The sequence below is a fragment of the Lissotriton vulgaris genome, chromosome 8, assembly GCF_964263255.1.
Source record: "Lissotriton vulgaris chromosome 8, aLisVul1.2, whole genome shotgun sequence".
NCBI classification, from domain to species: domain Eukaryota; kingdom Metazoa; phylum Chordata; class Amphibia; order Caudata; family Salamandridae; genus Lissotriton; species Lissotriton vulgaris.
This window is the reverse complement of record NC_141696.1, coordinates 276986936-277001308: the sequence shown is the minus strand read 5'-3', so window position 1 is coordinate 277001308 and position 14373 is coordinate 276986936. Positions and strand designations below refer to the sequence as shown.

The following is a 14373-nucleotide window of genomic DNA, read 5'->3' as shown; positions in this document are numbered from 1 at the left end:
TTACTGAGGCACGCCGATGCCACACCGCTGACGAGGTTTCAGTTTCAACGGGTGCTTGCGATGGCAATTACAGCCGCAGGGTTAAACCCGTGTGAGTTCGGGACCCATTCCTTCAGGATAGGGGCTGCAACAGAGGCCACAGCCAGGGGTCTGAGTGTTGATAAAGTGAAACAGTTGGGGCGTTGGTCCTCGAGTTGTTATAAACGGTACGTGCGGTTGCACATGTTATGAAGCTAATATCATGAACTCACGCTTCTTGTTTTTGTTTGGTTTTACAGTTTCGCATGCTTACGAGGCGGGGCAGACTGTGCAGTCGACCCGACACCTGGGAACCAGCGGTCAAAGGACACCGGCTGTGGACAGAGTGGTGTGGGTCGTGGGCCACTCATACGTGAGGCGTGTCGCAGACGTATTCAAAGCAGGTGACATGATTCACATGGCTGGGGAATACGGGTACAGGGTGACCTTCTACGGAAGGGGCGGGCTCTGTATTGACCAGTTTCAGGTGTTTATGGAGGGTTTGTTAGGGCGGACGAGGTCACCGCCGTCTATACTCATGGTGCATCTTGGGGGCAATGATTTGGTGACCATTGGTCGACGAGTGCTTCTCGAAGTAATACTATCCACTGTAAGTTGGTTGGCAAAGAGGGTCCCTGGGTGCACAATTGCATGGTCCCACATGATCCCACGGAAGGTGTGGCGGGGGGCTAATTCTGTGTCTGCTTTAAATCACTCCGTGAAGAAGGTAAATAACAAACTTGGTAGATTGTTTTGTACGAATACATTACATTCTATTCCACATGGGTGTATCAGGGGGGATCAGATGTATTTGGAGGACGGGGTTCATTTGTCCCGGGTGGGGAATGATTTACTTATAGGAGACTTCATAGCTTGGTTAAAGAATTTGTAGCCATGACCTTTAAGTAGGAGTTTTGTGGGGGGTCCGGATAGCCGGTCAACTATCCGGGCCTGTGGCGGTAAGGTCATGATCGGTGAGCAGTAATTGGAAGATCCCTAGAGGTTTGGGCGTCACCCATTACGGATGGGAGCGCCCGGGGGGAGGCGGCCATTGGCCCCTCAAACGGGAGGCGGTCCCATCTAAGGATGGGACGCCAAAAGGGAAGGCGGCCATAGGCCCCTTCACTGGGTAGGAGGGGATACGGACCCCTCCTTGGAATTTCCCGGGGCCCGGACATCTGCGACGGCAGGTGTGGTAAGTTGTGTGGGGTGGGAGGGGGGTCTACGCTACCTTCTAGACACCTCACACGAGTCCTCGGACGACCACTAAGATGGCGTCGAGTTAACAGGGGGCCCCCGCTAAGGCATGGGAAATTGGAAGTTGGCACAGAGGTACAGTCCTCTGTGTGCCCGCCCCTCACAAGTGAGGGGGGAATTGGTAGTGGGGATCTGACACCGGTTACGACCTTGCCGTTGGCCCGTAACGTTAGGATGTACAATTTCAATGTTCAGAAATGCATTTGCAGGATGTTTAGTATCGGCTAGGTGAACCTTTGTATTAGAGATGTGTTAAGGTCAGCCAAGAACATCGTACTGTATAACTGAAATTGTACATGATATGAAACTGTTATTTTAATGTTTTAATTTTGTTTCATATTTTAATAAATACGGCCGGGAAGGGTAACTCCCTTCCCGCCTTCCAAAAACTCAGAACCGTTTCCGTCTTCCCATCCTTGGGGATTTTGTGTTGAGAGGGGGTGGCGGGTATCTCGGCCATATGGAAAGGGGCGACCACTCGGTCCCCCCGAACGTATGGTGGAGTACCCCGATCTCCCCGGGAAACCATTTTGGGCGGGAGGCGTGTCACGGCTGGTATGCCCGAAGCGGCGTAGCCGGGGCGCGCCTTTTCCCGCCCAAGAAGGGGTTGTCCTAGACACCAACACCGCCAGCCACGCCCGGGGGGCGGTTTGGAGGAGGGTCTACGCCCGCCCGACGAAGGATAAAAGGAGCGACAAGCCAAGGAAGCATCCTCTTGTTCCTGTGCTCTGAAGCTGCACCCACGCGTCACACGTGAGCTCGAGACGGAACGAAGAGCCAATTTTGACCCACCCACCAGCCCCTGTTGACAGCGATTTGTTGGAATAAAATTGATTGACGTGAATTGGTTTCGTTTACAGGTTGCCTTGGAATAAAGTTGATAATGTGTGTATAATAAAGAATAATTTCGTTTCCAACATGTTCCCATTAGCTGAAATGTTTGCGGATAAGTTTAATGATGATGCTCAGTAGAGTTGGTTTCCTTTACAGGTTGTCTTCGAATGAAGTTAGTAATGTCTGTATAATAAATGATGATTTTCGTTAAACATGTTTTCTTAGCTGAAATGTTTGCGAATAAGTTATAATGGTGATGCTCAGTAGTGAGATCGTTTGAATATAATTTCCTTTTCATTAGCTCAGTTTAAAAAATGTCGTATTTATTTTTTGGTCGGGCGGTAAGGTCATGATCGGTGAGCAGTAATTGGAAGATCCCTAGAGGTTTGGGCGTCACCCATTACGGATGGGAGCGCCCGGGGGGAGGCGGCCATTGGCCCCTCAAACGGGAGGCGGTCCCATCTAAGGATGGGACGCCAAAAGGGAAGGCGCCCATAGGCCCCTTCACTGGGTAGGAGGGGATACGGACCCCTCCTTGGAATTTCCCGGGGCCCGGACATCTGCGACGGCAGGTGTGGTAAGTTGTGTGGGGTGGGAGGGGGGTCTACGCTACCTTCTAGACACCTCACACGAGTCCTCGGACGACCACTAAGATGGCGTCGAGTTAACAGGGGGCCCCCGCTAAGGCAAGGGAAATTGGAAGTTGGCACAGAGGTACAGTCCTCTGTGCGCCCGCCCCTCACAAGTGAGGGGGGAATTGGTAGTGGGGATCTGACACCGGTTACGACCTTGCCGTTGGCCCGTAACGTTAGGATGTACAATTTCAATGTTCAGAAATGCATTTGCAGGATGTTTAGTATCGGCTAGGTGAACCTTTGTATTAGAGATGTGTTAAGGTCAGCCAAGAACATCGTACTGTATAACTGAAATTGTACATGATATGAAACTGTTATTTTAATGTTTTAATTTTGTTTCATATTTTAATAAATACGGCCGGGAAGGGTAACTCCCTTCCCGCCTTCCAAAAACTCAGAACCGTTTCCGTCTTCCCATCCTTGGGGATTTTGTGTTGAGAGGGGGTGGCGGGTATCTCGGCCATATGTATCAGGCATCGGCTGGTGAAAGGAGACGGGGCAAAGGCCACCAGAGCTGGAACAGAAACTGGAACAACGAGGTAGGTCTGAAAGTAATTGATCTTACTACGAAGTTACAGGCTCGGGCTCTCATTGTAGAGGCTGCTGCGACTTAAAAAAACAAAACACCGAGTTCTGTTTTAACAAGCACCGCCTCTCCCCTACCTGCTCCACCGTCGAGGAAACAGGATACTGAATCCCGCCCCTCCAGGACTCCCTGACCTGCCTCATGGTTGCCAAGGCAATATTTCTGAAAATATTGTCGTGCTACCGTAAGGCAGGTCATGGAGTCCTCGAGAGGCGGGATCCAGAGCAGACAAATCTGCTAAAAAGGAGCTTTTTCCAATGTCAGGCCTCCGTTTCGCGAGGCCTGCCAATGGAAAAAGGGGGCGTGGTTTCACGCAGTACTGAAATTCTCCTGTTCACAATAGGTCTTTGCCTGCAGCAGGGCAATGCCCTGCAATGCAGGCTTCGACCTAAAAAAGAACCAGTACAGCAACACACATAAACAATACAATTACAATAGTGTATTAAAAGAACAATAAGACACCACAGATACAGCACAAATACATTAGTGCCATGTAAAATGAGGAGCAGAATAACACATCACAGTAGCATACTACAAAAATACACCACAACAACACACGACTCAAGCACAACACAGAAGCACAAAGCTACGAGAAACCACAGCACAAGACAAAAGACAGTGAAATTGATGACAACACAATAAAACGGACCACAGCTGTTTAGTTGTGCTGTTGTTTTGGCATATTGAAAAGGAATGCTTGCATGAACTACTTCGGGGGGCAGGGAGGGTGTTAGAAGAACATATCATTTTGTGAGCCCAACCAACCAGAACGCAATGGACCAAAGAGAACACCATGAAAACTGCATTCTATTTGCACTATTGAGAGCAAGTTTACAGTGATAAGAAAGTTGCAGAGAACAGACCTAGCACACAATATTTGGCAAACCTTAATATGAGAATCTAAAAGAATGCTAGAAATCAGTGACCACGTGTATGCAAATCAAAAACAAGTATTTATTTATTTAATAAATGAGTTGATTATTTAGTTATTTGTTTACAATCTAACCTCTGATATGGGTCAATACTCATGGAGAAAGGAACGTTAAACCAGAAATATCAGAAATGTCAGAGAAAACGGTCGTATTTCAGAAAAAGCTGATTATGGGGAACTTTAAAAGTCATCTGAAGGATAAGAGAGGCAATTTTGCTCTTTAGTCGACACAAAGACTTATATAAAGTAGGATCAGTTATATAAATGTTTAATTTTCTGCATGAGGTATTTCTCAATCTTTGTGTAGCAAAATAGAAGGAGCTCCTACTTCTTGGGCATTTTCTTCCTCTAAATATAATGATTTGGTTTTAGAATGAGACTTGTTGGTTTAGATGCAAGGCTTTATAAACAAAGCAGAAACATTGTCATTGTATTCGTGTTTCAGTGGGTAGCAAGAACAAGTGATTTCGGCCTGGAAACGTGTTCAAAAACATCAGAAAAAGGAAACCGGTTTGGCGGCGGACTCAAAATAGCCTTCATTGGGGTGAGAAATCATTGCGGCACCCCTACCAGCATTTTTAAAGTCTAAATGAGAGATGAACAAAGCATGAGTCGCCATTCTCAGGGGTCCATAAGGCAGCAGATGTGAAATTCATTTGAGTGGTTGAAGGTTTAGCGTTTTTCACTTTTCTGTTGATCAGTCACACCAGACACCATAAGGAACCTAGCTAGGGATTGAAAGGAATGGTGAGAAAGGGATTAGCTTTGTTGAAAAGTGTCAAAGCAAACTTGAATATGTTTTTGTGCATGATGAGAAGGAATCTGTTTTTGGAGAAAAAAATGAGCCCCCATATCCAAAACGCAGAGCACATCAATGAGGATTTTCAAGGTGGCACTTCCAATGCTGCTGCTGGTACAGAAGACAACATGAGGATCAGCGAGAAGCTGCTCTTTGGTCGTATACATGAACATTAGGTGGACGTGCTTCTCTGAAGAGGCTTTCCACGTATGGGAGAAATGAGAGATTGATGATTGAATAAGCCACTAGGGTTGATTTTTTTTTATTTGTCCAGGATGATGGAGAGTTGCTCAGTTTTCAACCAACCAGATAAGTTGTCCTGGATAGGAGAAGCACTAATCAGGGTGCGCCACATTGAAGCATGCACATGCAAGTTAACCTTGATGATGCTCACTGGTAGCAAATCCAAAAAGTAGTTGGTAGATTATGAGTAATAAATGGTTAAGGTAAGCTCCTTTGTGCTGATACGGGTGTAGCTGTTGCTTTAAGTATGAAGTATTTCCTTTAGGGGGCTGAGTTAGAGGTGAATTTAGATATCATGAAAATGGTTGCGTATGTGAAGTAAACACATTTATCACATTAGGCAGCAATACATTAGATAAGAATTTGACAAGTAGAAGTGTGGTGCAAACAAAAGTCATGGAAAAGGAGTTTGGCAGGATTAGTAGAGGAGTGCATTTGATTATTCACCTTAGAAGAACATATTGATTGCTTGTAACCTCTTCTCTGATATGTCCATAAAACTAGAAATATGCTTAGTGATAAAGCACATGATGCCACAACCACTAAATTGCAACACCATAAAAGGAAAAACTTCAATGTCTGTGGCAGACAAAAGACAAAATGAGATAACACTATTTTATAGAAAATAACCAGTTGTCATTGCTGTAGGGAGAGCACAAAATTTTGAAGACCTCAGTTGAAATGTACCAGGTTCAGCATAACTGTAAATGTATTGCTGCCTTCCCACAGCACAAATGTGTCTGGTCCTTTCATGTGATCTTTCAAATCTGTGAAGTTCCCAACACTGCCCATCATCCAATGTAACATCCTATAGTACATATGTTGATATGCCTGGCTATTGGCTAGCTTCTTCATTAAACATCACGTGGCCTGCCAACCCTCACTGGTAATGGCCTTAATCATTCGCAGTGGGAGATGGCCCTCCACCCTATCCCAGTAGGTAGAACTCCCCAGCTTAACCTTCCGTCGCGTACAGTGGAAATTGGCTGCAGGGCCTGGCCTTCGGTCAGACACTAGGCCCAATCTGCCATCGGTGGCCATGTCCTCCTGCACATGGCTTTTGTCCAGGTGCAGTAGCAGTGGGACAAAGGATAAGCTTGGTGCCTGAAATTGGGTTATTCATTTGAGGTGACATCTCACAACTTAATAAATATAACCTTGTTAATACAGAACACAGGGCCTCATTACGATGACTGAGAGACTGCCACTGACAGGCTGTCAGTTGTGGTCCTGCCGCCATCGCAATGCATTTTACCCCCACTGTATTATAATGGCGGGGGAAGCGTGGCGGTTGGAAAGACCGACCACCAGGTTCCAGATGGGCAGACAAAATCCGACTGCCCGTCAGACCAACTGCAAATCCCTGCATTGCAGTGGTGACTGCGAGACACCACAGGAGGGATTTTATCCCTTTCCCCTGGTCATTCTGCAGCTGTCAACCTGCTGCAAAACAGCTGACAGAAATGGATTTGGGGGACAATAGTGGGCCCCCTTAATTCTTGGGGCATGGACATATACATCTACATATCCCTGCACCATTTGGCAGGCACCGCATGGTGCCTGCCACGTAGTGCAGGGATATGTCTGCACCCTATTTTTTTGTATTGCCGAAGGGGCTGCTAACCGCATCCCTGCTAAAATACAAAATATAGGTAACGGGACCGCTGTGGTGGCAGTTGCATTATAATTCAGATTGTGGGTAGGCTGCCTCGTAGGTAGCAGGTCCCAAATCTGATACGATGGCGGATCGACTGAAGTCCGTTCATCATCGTAACAACCCCTACAGTTCCTAGAGAATCTGCACTCTCCCTGGCAGGCGGCAGGCAATCCCCAAAAAATGCATGTGAATTTCAAGCAATATCATCAATGTTAAATTCAAGAGAAAAACACTGTTAACAAAGGAAAACATTAATGAGTTGAAGGACAAGATCATTAAATTTGATAAGGGGATCATGAGATATACATTTTAAAAATGGTAGGCCAAAAAACAATTAGAAACTATAAAGCCCCATTAAAAAACAAATGTTTGATGCTTGACTGAAACCTTTAGTCTGATTTCAGGCTTACCATGGTGAAGCAGAGATCAGATACACCAAGCGGGAGTCCTAGTCAGAAATGTTACCTTTCTGGTTTAGTCTATGAAATGAAGCCAAAATCTTTCAGAGGGGCAAGATCCAAGGCTAAGACCATTGAGGGTCCTCAAAATAATTAATCTTGTCATCAATCTCACACAAAGGTTGTTGGTTTTAGTGCAAGAGAGGGGCAATATTGGATTTCATAGCTGCAGAGTTGGATTAGCGTGTCAGATGGACTTGCTTACTTGCCCCAGACCAAGATTTTATCTTTGGACTTAGGCAATTTTTTGTTTCTCACAATCCAAAGGTGGAACAAGGCTGAAGCTGTAGTGGGGTAGGACTCCAGTATGTCACGGCCTGCAAGGTCCCATTGGGCATTTTATTTGGCGCAGAAAGAAACAATGAATGGAAAAAAACCTGGCTTTCTTGGCTGCCTTCTCTGCCTCCCACCTTGGCAAGCCTCAGCTCCGCATCCCAGTCTCCAGAGGTGGGAAAAATGACTATACTATGTTTTTCCCAAACAGCTGGGAAAGTGCCTTCTTGTCAGTAGTGAAGCCCCTAGCTCCTCTGGATAGGCTTCTAGGCACCATGTTTCCCTCAAGCCAGCTTTCTTACAGTTACCTATTGTCCAATGAGACCTTTTGGAGTAAGGAGTACTTTGTGTCACTGAAGCAGTCAAAAAGATGGCCAAGCACTTCAGAGAGCAATACCAGTTGGTTGGTGTAAGTGCAAGTAGAAGTCAGCAGGAGTCTTTGAGCAAGTTGTCTTATTCCAGCAGGATCCAAGAATTGGGAGTCCTCTTTCTTCCATCAGTACTTTTCTGTTGTAGTCTTCCCAGGTTCAGAAATACTCTGAAGAGATGGTGGGAAGGTGCAAGCCGAATCCTGTTTTTTTACACTACTCGATCCAGGCTAAATTTGCATTCTAAACCCACCTTCATCTGGAATTACACCAAGCTTGACATGGAAATAAAATGTTATCAAAAGAAGTGTCTTTCCCCGGTTTATTGTGGTATGCTGAAGTATTAAGAAATAATTAGAAAATGTGAACATGCAACATGCATCATGTATCATGCAATGTGTCCAAAGAGAAACAAAGGAGACATGAAAAAAATAATTTAAACTCCTAGAGGGAACTTTGCTCTCCAATGCAGAAGAAACCACTGAATGAAAGTACACTAAACTCGAAACTATAACTTTACTTAAAGGTGTACCTTTACAGGGTTTGGTGTAAATCAATATTGATTTTTTTTATACATATTTTATATTTTTTATAAATTGCAGGCACGTGGGGCGGTAATCTATGGTGGCGAACTGTGGGGGCACAAGTGTGCACCCACGATCGCCGTCACAGAGAACACATTTCTAAGACAGTTGGTATCACTGCCCCTATGTAGTATCGGGTTCCCAAGGCCTACATGCTCCGAAGATAACCCATTTACATTGAAAGAACTGTTGGCACGGAAACTGAAAAGTACAAAGAACAAGTTTATTAAGACCCCATGGGGTGGTGGTACATTCCTACAGCACCCTTCGGTAATGCAAGAAGTATCACACCGAACATCGGTGTGACCCGTTCTTTTATACAATATACAGGTAATAAAAAGATAGGCGGTACAGAGTTACAGAGCGTTATGTACATATATGGTCATTTTTGGAACACAGCCAGCTCATGGGAGGGGTTACAACCCCACTGGTCAGTTTGGCGGCACATTCCTGAGGGGTGACTGGTCAGTTGGGACTGCGCATGTACAGGCTTGACCGTTACCAAAAATAGCCTGTTGCTGGGCAAACTCGAGTGGTCAGTGGTACGGACAACGGACTAAAGGGCACGCTGGCCACGAGGCCACTCATGATCTAAGATGGCCGCCGTAACACACAAGATGGCGTTTCCAAATATAGCCAAGTTAAGAGGGAAAACGTGTAGCACAGCTAAGCGCTAACTCGGCCATTGTCAAATTACGACAGACGACCCTTTTAGCGTTTAGCTGAAGCTACCTCATAGTGAACATAATCAGGGTGTTCATCTTCAATATCAATTAGCATTATTTGAGCTACTTCTTTATGAAGCATCATTTTGTTGTAAGCAAGAGCTCGTCTTGATGGTATGCAAGCCGATAAACACATGGAACATAAAGCTGGGCCACATTGTATACATAAACATACAAAAAAACAATATCCCAACAATGATACATAAAATCGTTAGCAGTTTCCAACCCCAAGTGTTAAGCATTGACCAGAACCACCCTGAAAGAGTCCAAGTTCCATTGTCTGGGTGTATTTCGGCATCTATCTTATGCAATTTCGAAATAGCATCATAAACAGATGGTGAATTATCAGGTACGTATACACAGCAGCTACTTCCGATGATTCTACATGCCCCCCCACGGTCAGCTAGAACCACATCTAGAACCATTCTGTTCTGGAGCGTAACAATCCTAGAAATCTGAAGTTCTTCAGTAATATTTCCTAGCGCAATAGCAGTATCATTGGCTACAGCCTCAACAACACGGGTCAATCGTCGTATTTTCCGACTATTCAAAGCAGCCCCCACAAAAGAGAACAATCCCAAATTAAAGTCCACATATTGTTGTAAGGCAGTATCGGTCTGATCAATATCATCCAAAACAACAGTACGTTTAACACGATTCAACACGAAATCATGATAAAGGACATAATCATTATGATACATTGGTGGGGCAATGAATACATAACAAGTGCCTAACCATCCCAATGGGAGCTGATGATAACCCTTTGTTCCACAAATAAAATAAGTATTGCGATATGCTACAAACGATATGCCATTCGGACTGTCAAATGTAAGTGTAGTGTTACATTCACTTTTCCCAACCGGGATTGTACCTTTATTGCGTATGCACAAATCAGCTTTAGTGGCAATAACATTAATAACATGTGAACTGGATACATTGATGTTCCTTTGGTTGCTGTAAACACGTGGGGCAGATGCATTATCGGGGCGGTATTCCTCCCATTCAAATCGAGTACCCTCAGCTCGTGGATACCCATCCCGGTCATGGTAGCAAATTTTATTCAAACGGAAAAGCACCCCCCCTTTCGTTGGCCATCGCAAAGTGAATAGAAGAGTGTACCAGGCATTGCAAGATCCATTATGTGAAAACGGGAGTGGAATGAGTGGAGTGCCCCCTTTCTTCTGATGCCCAGGCAACATCCCACACACCCAACAATTGGACGTATTTGTCATGTTATGCGTATGATGCAGGATCTGAATAAAGCTATTGTTCAAATAAGTCTGTCGGTGCCGTTCTTCATGGTAGGGCAAGGTGAAGTGAAAATGTTCAGATGGAGCCGGGGTAGTCGGCAGCAAATGTTCACGTGCAGGCACCACGAGTTCAACTACCCAAGCTATCACTGCTATTACCACAATTGTCAAGACAAAAAGGATGGCACCAAGTATTCTTTTGTCTCGTGATGCAGACGACGCCATAGTTCAAAGAGTTCTTAATGTCTCAAATAGTTCAAAAAGTTCACAAAGTCTCAAATGTACATATGTATATACCTAAAAAAGAAAAATATGGTGCTGAGCTCCGAGGTAGCCGTTGTTTTCTTCTCCGGGGTCAAGACGGGTGTCGCTACTCTTGGCAGAACTGATCCCCCCCCTTGAGATTCCCAGCTTCCGTTTCACAAACCCCAGAGCGGTAAACAACCAGTCTCGAAAACCAAAAAATCTTCTTTTCGTGGCCGCAGATTGTAGCGCTCTCGTCCAGAAACAGTATGGTCCGGGAAGGCTCCCTCAACTTCGGCCGATGTCACAGCTGGGCTCTTTTCTTTCTCCAGAATCTCCTTGTAGTCGGTCAGCACGGCAGGATTCACCAGATCAGGAGAAACACGACGGCAGTGGGTTGAGTGCACCCACCGCTTTCTGTTGGTCACTCGTACAGCTGTTCGAGTAGCCAGGAGGACCTGCTCGGGGCCACGCCACCTCGGTTCCAAGCTGTTCGCCCTCTCAAAAGACTTCACCATGACAAAGTCACCAGGGTGAAGATTGTGGGCCTCTCCAGTAGAATTGTCAGGGAGCGCTTCTCGAATCTGTTGATGAATAGAAAGCAAATCATTTGTTAATCGTGCCAAATAATCGTTCATCATTATACAAGGCACATCATGTATCAATCGCGGCTTAGGCACTCCCCAAATATTCATAGGCCTTCCAAACACCACTTCATACGGTGTGAGGCCTGTTCGAGAGTGGGGCACTGATCTGAGAGAGAGCAATGCTAGCGGTAAGGCATCCGGCCACTTCAATGACGTAGATGCTACAATCTTAGCCAGTTTTAGTTTCAACGTGGCATTGTACCGCTCAACAAGACCTGCCGACTGAGGGTGGAACACAGCATGAAACTTCTGCTGAATGCCCAACCCCTTCAGCACATACTCCACAATTTTCCCGACAAAATGAGGCCCATTATCGCTCCACAAAAATTTGCAAACTCCAAATCGAGGGAAGTACTCCTTGAGCAACACCTTAGCTGTCGTCAAAGCTGTATTGTCTTTCGTGGGGAAAGCCTCAACCCATTTGCTAAAAGCACATACCACCACTAAGACATACTTCAGTTTGTTACAACGCTCAAGCTGGATATAATCCATTTGGAGCACCTCGAATGGTGCGGAAGGTGGAACGAACCCTCCTTTCGGAGTATGAGTCCCCTTTGCAGGATTGTGCTGTAAACATATCAGGCAGGTCTGCACTACTCTCTTAGCAGTATTGGCAATCTCGGGATGCTCCCAAACTTGTGTTAACAGTCGAGTGATTGCAAGAGCCCCCACATGCGCCAACCCATGTGTCATCTGGACCATCGCTTGCAAGTAAGCTGCAGGCAATTTCCATCTCTCCATGTCCTTGCTTCTCCAACAACCTTCATCATCTAGCACCCCTTCTGCTGCCCATGCCGCAAGTTCTGATTCAGTAGCTGATTTCTGAATATCTAGTATCTCTGCTCTAGCATCATACCATCGCTCGGCCTGTGATTGTGTCACGTACATGGGGGAGTCAGTTCGAGACATAGCCGTTTGTCTCGCTATGCTGTCCGCGAAAGCATTTCCCTGACCCACTTTATCGGTGATCTTTTTATGGGCACTGCATTTGATTATCGCTACTTTCTTTGGGCAAAGCAATGCGTTTAGGAGATCACGTACTAGTTCTCCGTGCATAATGTGTACTCCATGAGAAGTCAAAAACCCACGTTCTCTCCAGAGTAGCCCGAAGTCATGCGCTACTCCGAAGGCGTACCGGCTGTCTGTGTATATGTTCACACATAGGCCAGCACTCAATTCGCAGGCTCTTGTCAAGGCTATCAGCTCTGCTGCGTGAGCCGATTTCTGTGGTATTCTAGCTGGTTCTACCACTGTCTTAAGTGTTGTGATCGCGTAGGCTGCGGAAGTCGTACCATCTGGCAGCCTCAAACACGATCCATCAACCCACAGTTCCCCATCCACATCTGGAAGTGGCATATCCTGTAAGTCGACACGACCCTTTGTCTGTTCCTCGGTCAGGAAAACACAGTCATGATGTTTTTCTTCCTGACCCTTCTCAACCGGATAGGGCAATAAAGCGGCAGGGTTCAGGGTAGCACATCTTTTTAGTGTGATATGTGGCACCAAAAGTGTAAGCTCATATCCTGTTAAACGTGCACTGGTGAGATATTGGGTCTTTGTTTGATTTAACAGGGCATCTACTGCATGGGGAACTAACACCAACAGTTTGTGCGATAACACTATTCCCTCACTCTGTCGTATAGCTACCGCTGTTGCTGCAACTGCTCGAAAACACCCAGGTAACCCTCGTGCTACAGGATCAAGAACCGCCGAGAAGTATGCGCATGGCCTCTGCTTATCCCCGTGTGCTTGCACTAACACTGATAACGCGCACCCATCTTTCTCGTGGACGTACAACGTGAAAATCTTTGTATAATCTGGTGTACCTAACACGGGTGCAGAACAAAGGGCTTGTCTCAATTGTTCAAAGGCATTTCGACATTCATCTGTCCATTCAAGGGGCATTGGTGTAGTTTTGGACAGTAACGCTAACAAAGGTTTTATAATGTGCGAAAACCCCATAATCCACTGTCTACAAAAGGACGTTAAACCTATGAAGGCACGTACATCTCTCTGTGTGCGGGGGACTGGTGTATCTAAAATCGCCTGAATTCGATCTGATGTTAATGCACGCCCCTCCTTAGACAAAAGATGACCGAGGTAGGTCACCTTGGGTCTACAGTATTGAAGCTTTTTCTTAGAAACCTTGTGATTGTTCTGTGCCAGAAAAGAAAGCAAAGCAATCGTACTCTCCTCACATTGTGCATAAGAGTCTGCAGCAAGCAAAAGGTCATCGACGTACTGGATAAGGACAACCCCAGCCTGCAACTCAAAAGAATCAAGCTGTCTTTTCAGAGCCTGGCTGTAGATACTAGGGCTCTCAGTGTAACCTTGAGGAACACGGCAAAATCTATACGATTTATTATTTAACGTGAAGCCAAACAAATATCTGCTATCAGGGTGGACAGGGATGGAAAAGAACGCATTTTTCAAGTCAATAACACTAAAGGTCGTTGCCGTTGGTGGCACCAGTGTAAGCAAAGTCGTGATGTCAGACACCACCGGGTATTGGGGAATGACAATTTTGTTAATTTCTCTCAAATCAATAATAAAACGATAGACTTTGTCGTCAGTATCTTTCTTAAGGATCGGAAGAATAGGGCTGTTGCAAACATTGTAAGGAACCTCCTCCACCACTCCTGCAGTTATCAAATCTTGGACAATCTGTGTCAGGGCAATTTCACCTTCCATGGAAATCTTATACTGTGGCACACGTGGCAGAGAGACTCCCTCCTTTACAGTAATTCGAATAGGTGGAATACGCATCTCCCCCACATCCGTATCTGAGGTCGCCCATAACGTGTGCGGGAGAGAGGCCAAAGCTGCAGTGTCTAGTATGGTGCAAAACCTGTCCGATTCAGGGTA

The 14373-nt window shown here is 45.7% G+C and overlaps 1 protein-coding gene across 1 annotated transcript in view; it reads right to left on the bottom strand.

Moving 5' to 3' along the window:
* Positions 1-14373, bottom strand: part of TMPRSS15 (transmembrane serine protease 15) — a 1377509-nt gene that overhangs the window by 280790 nt on the left and 1082346 nt on the right. The window lies entirely within an intron of this gene.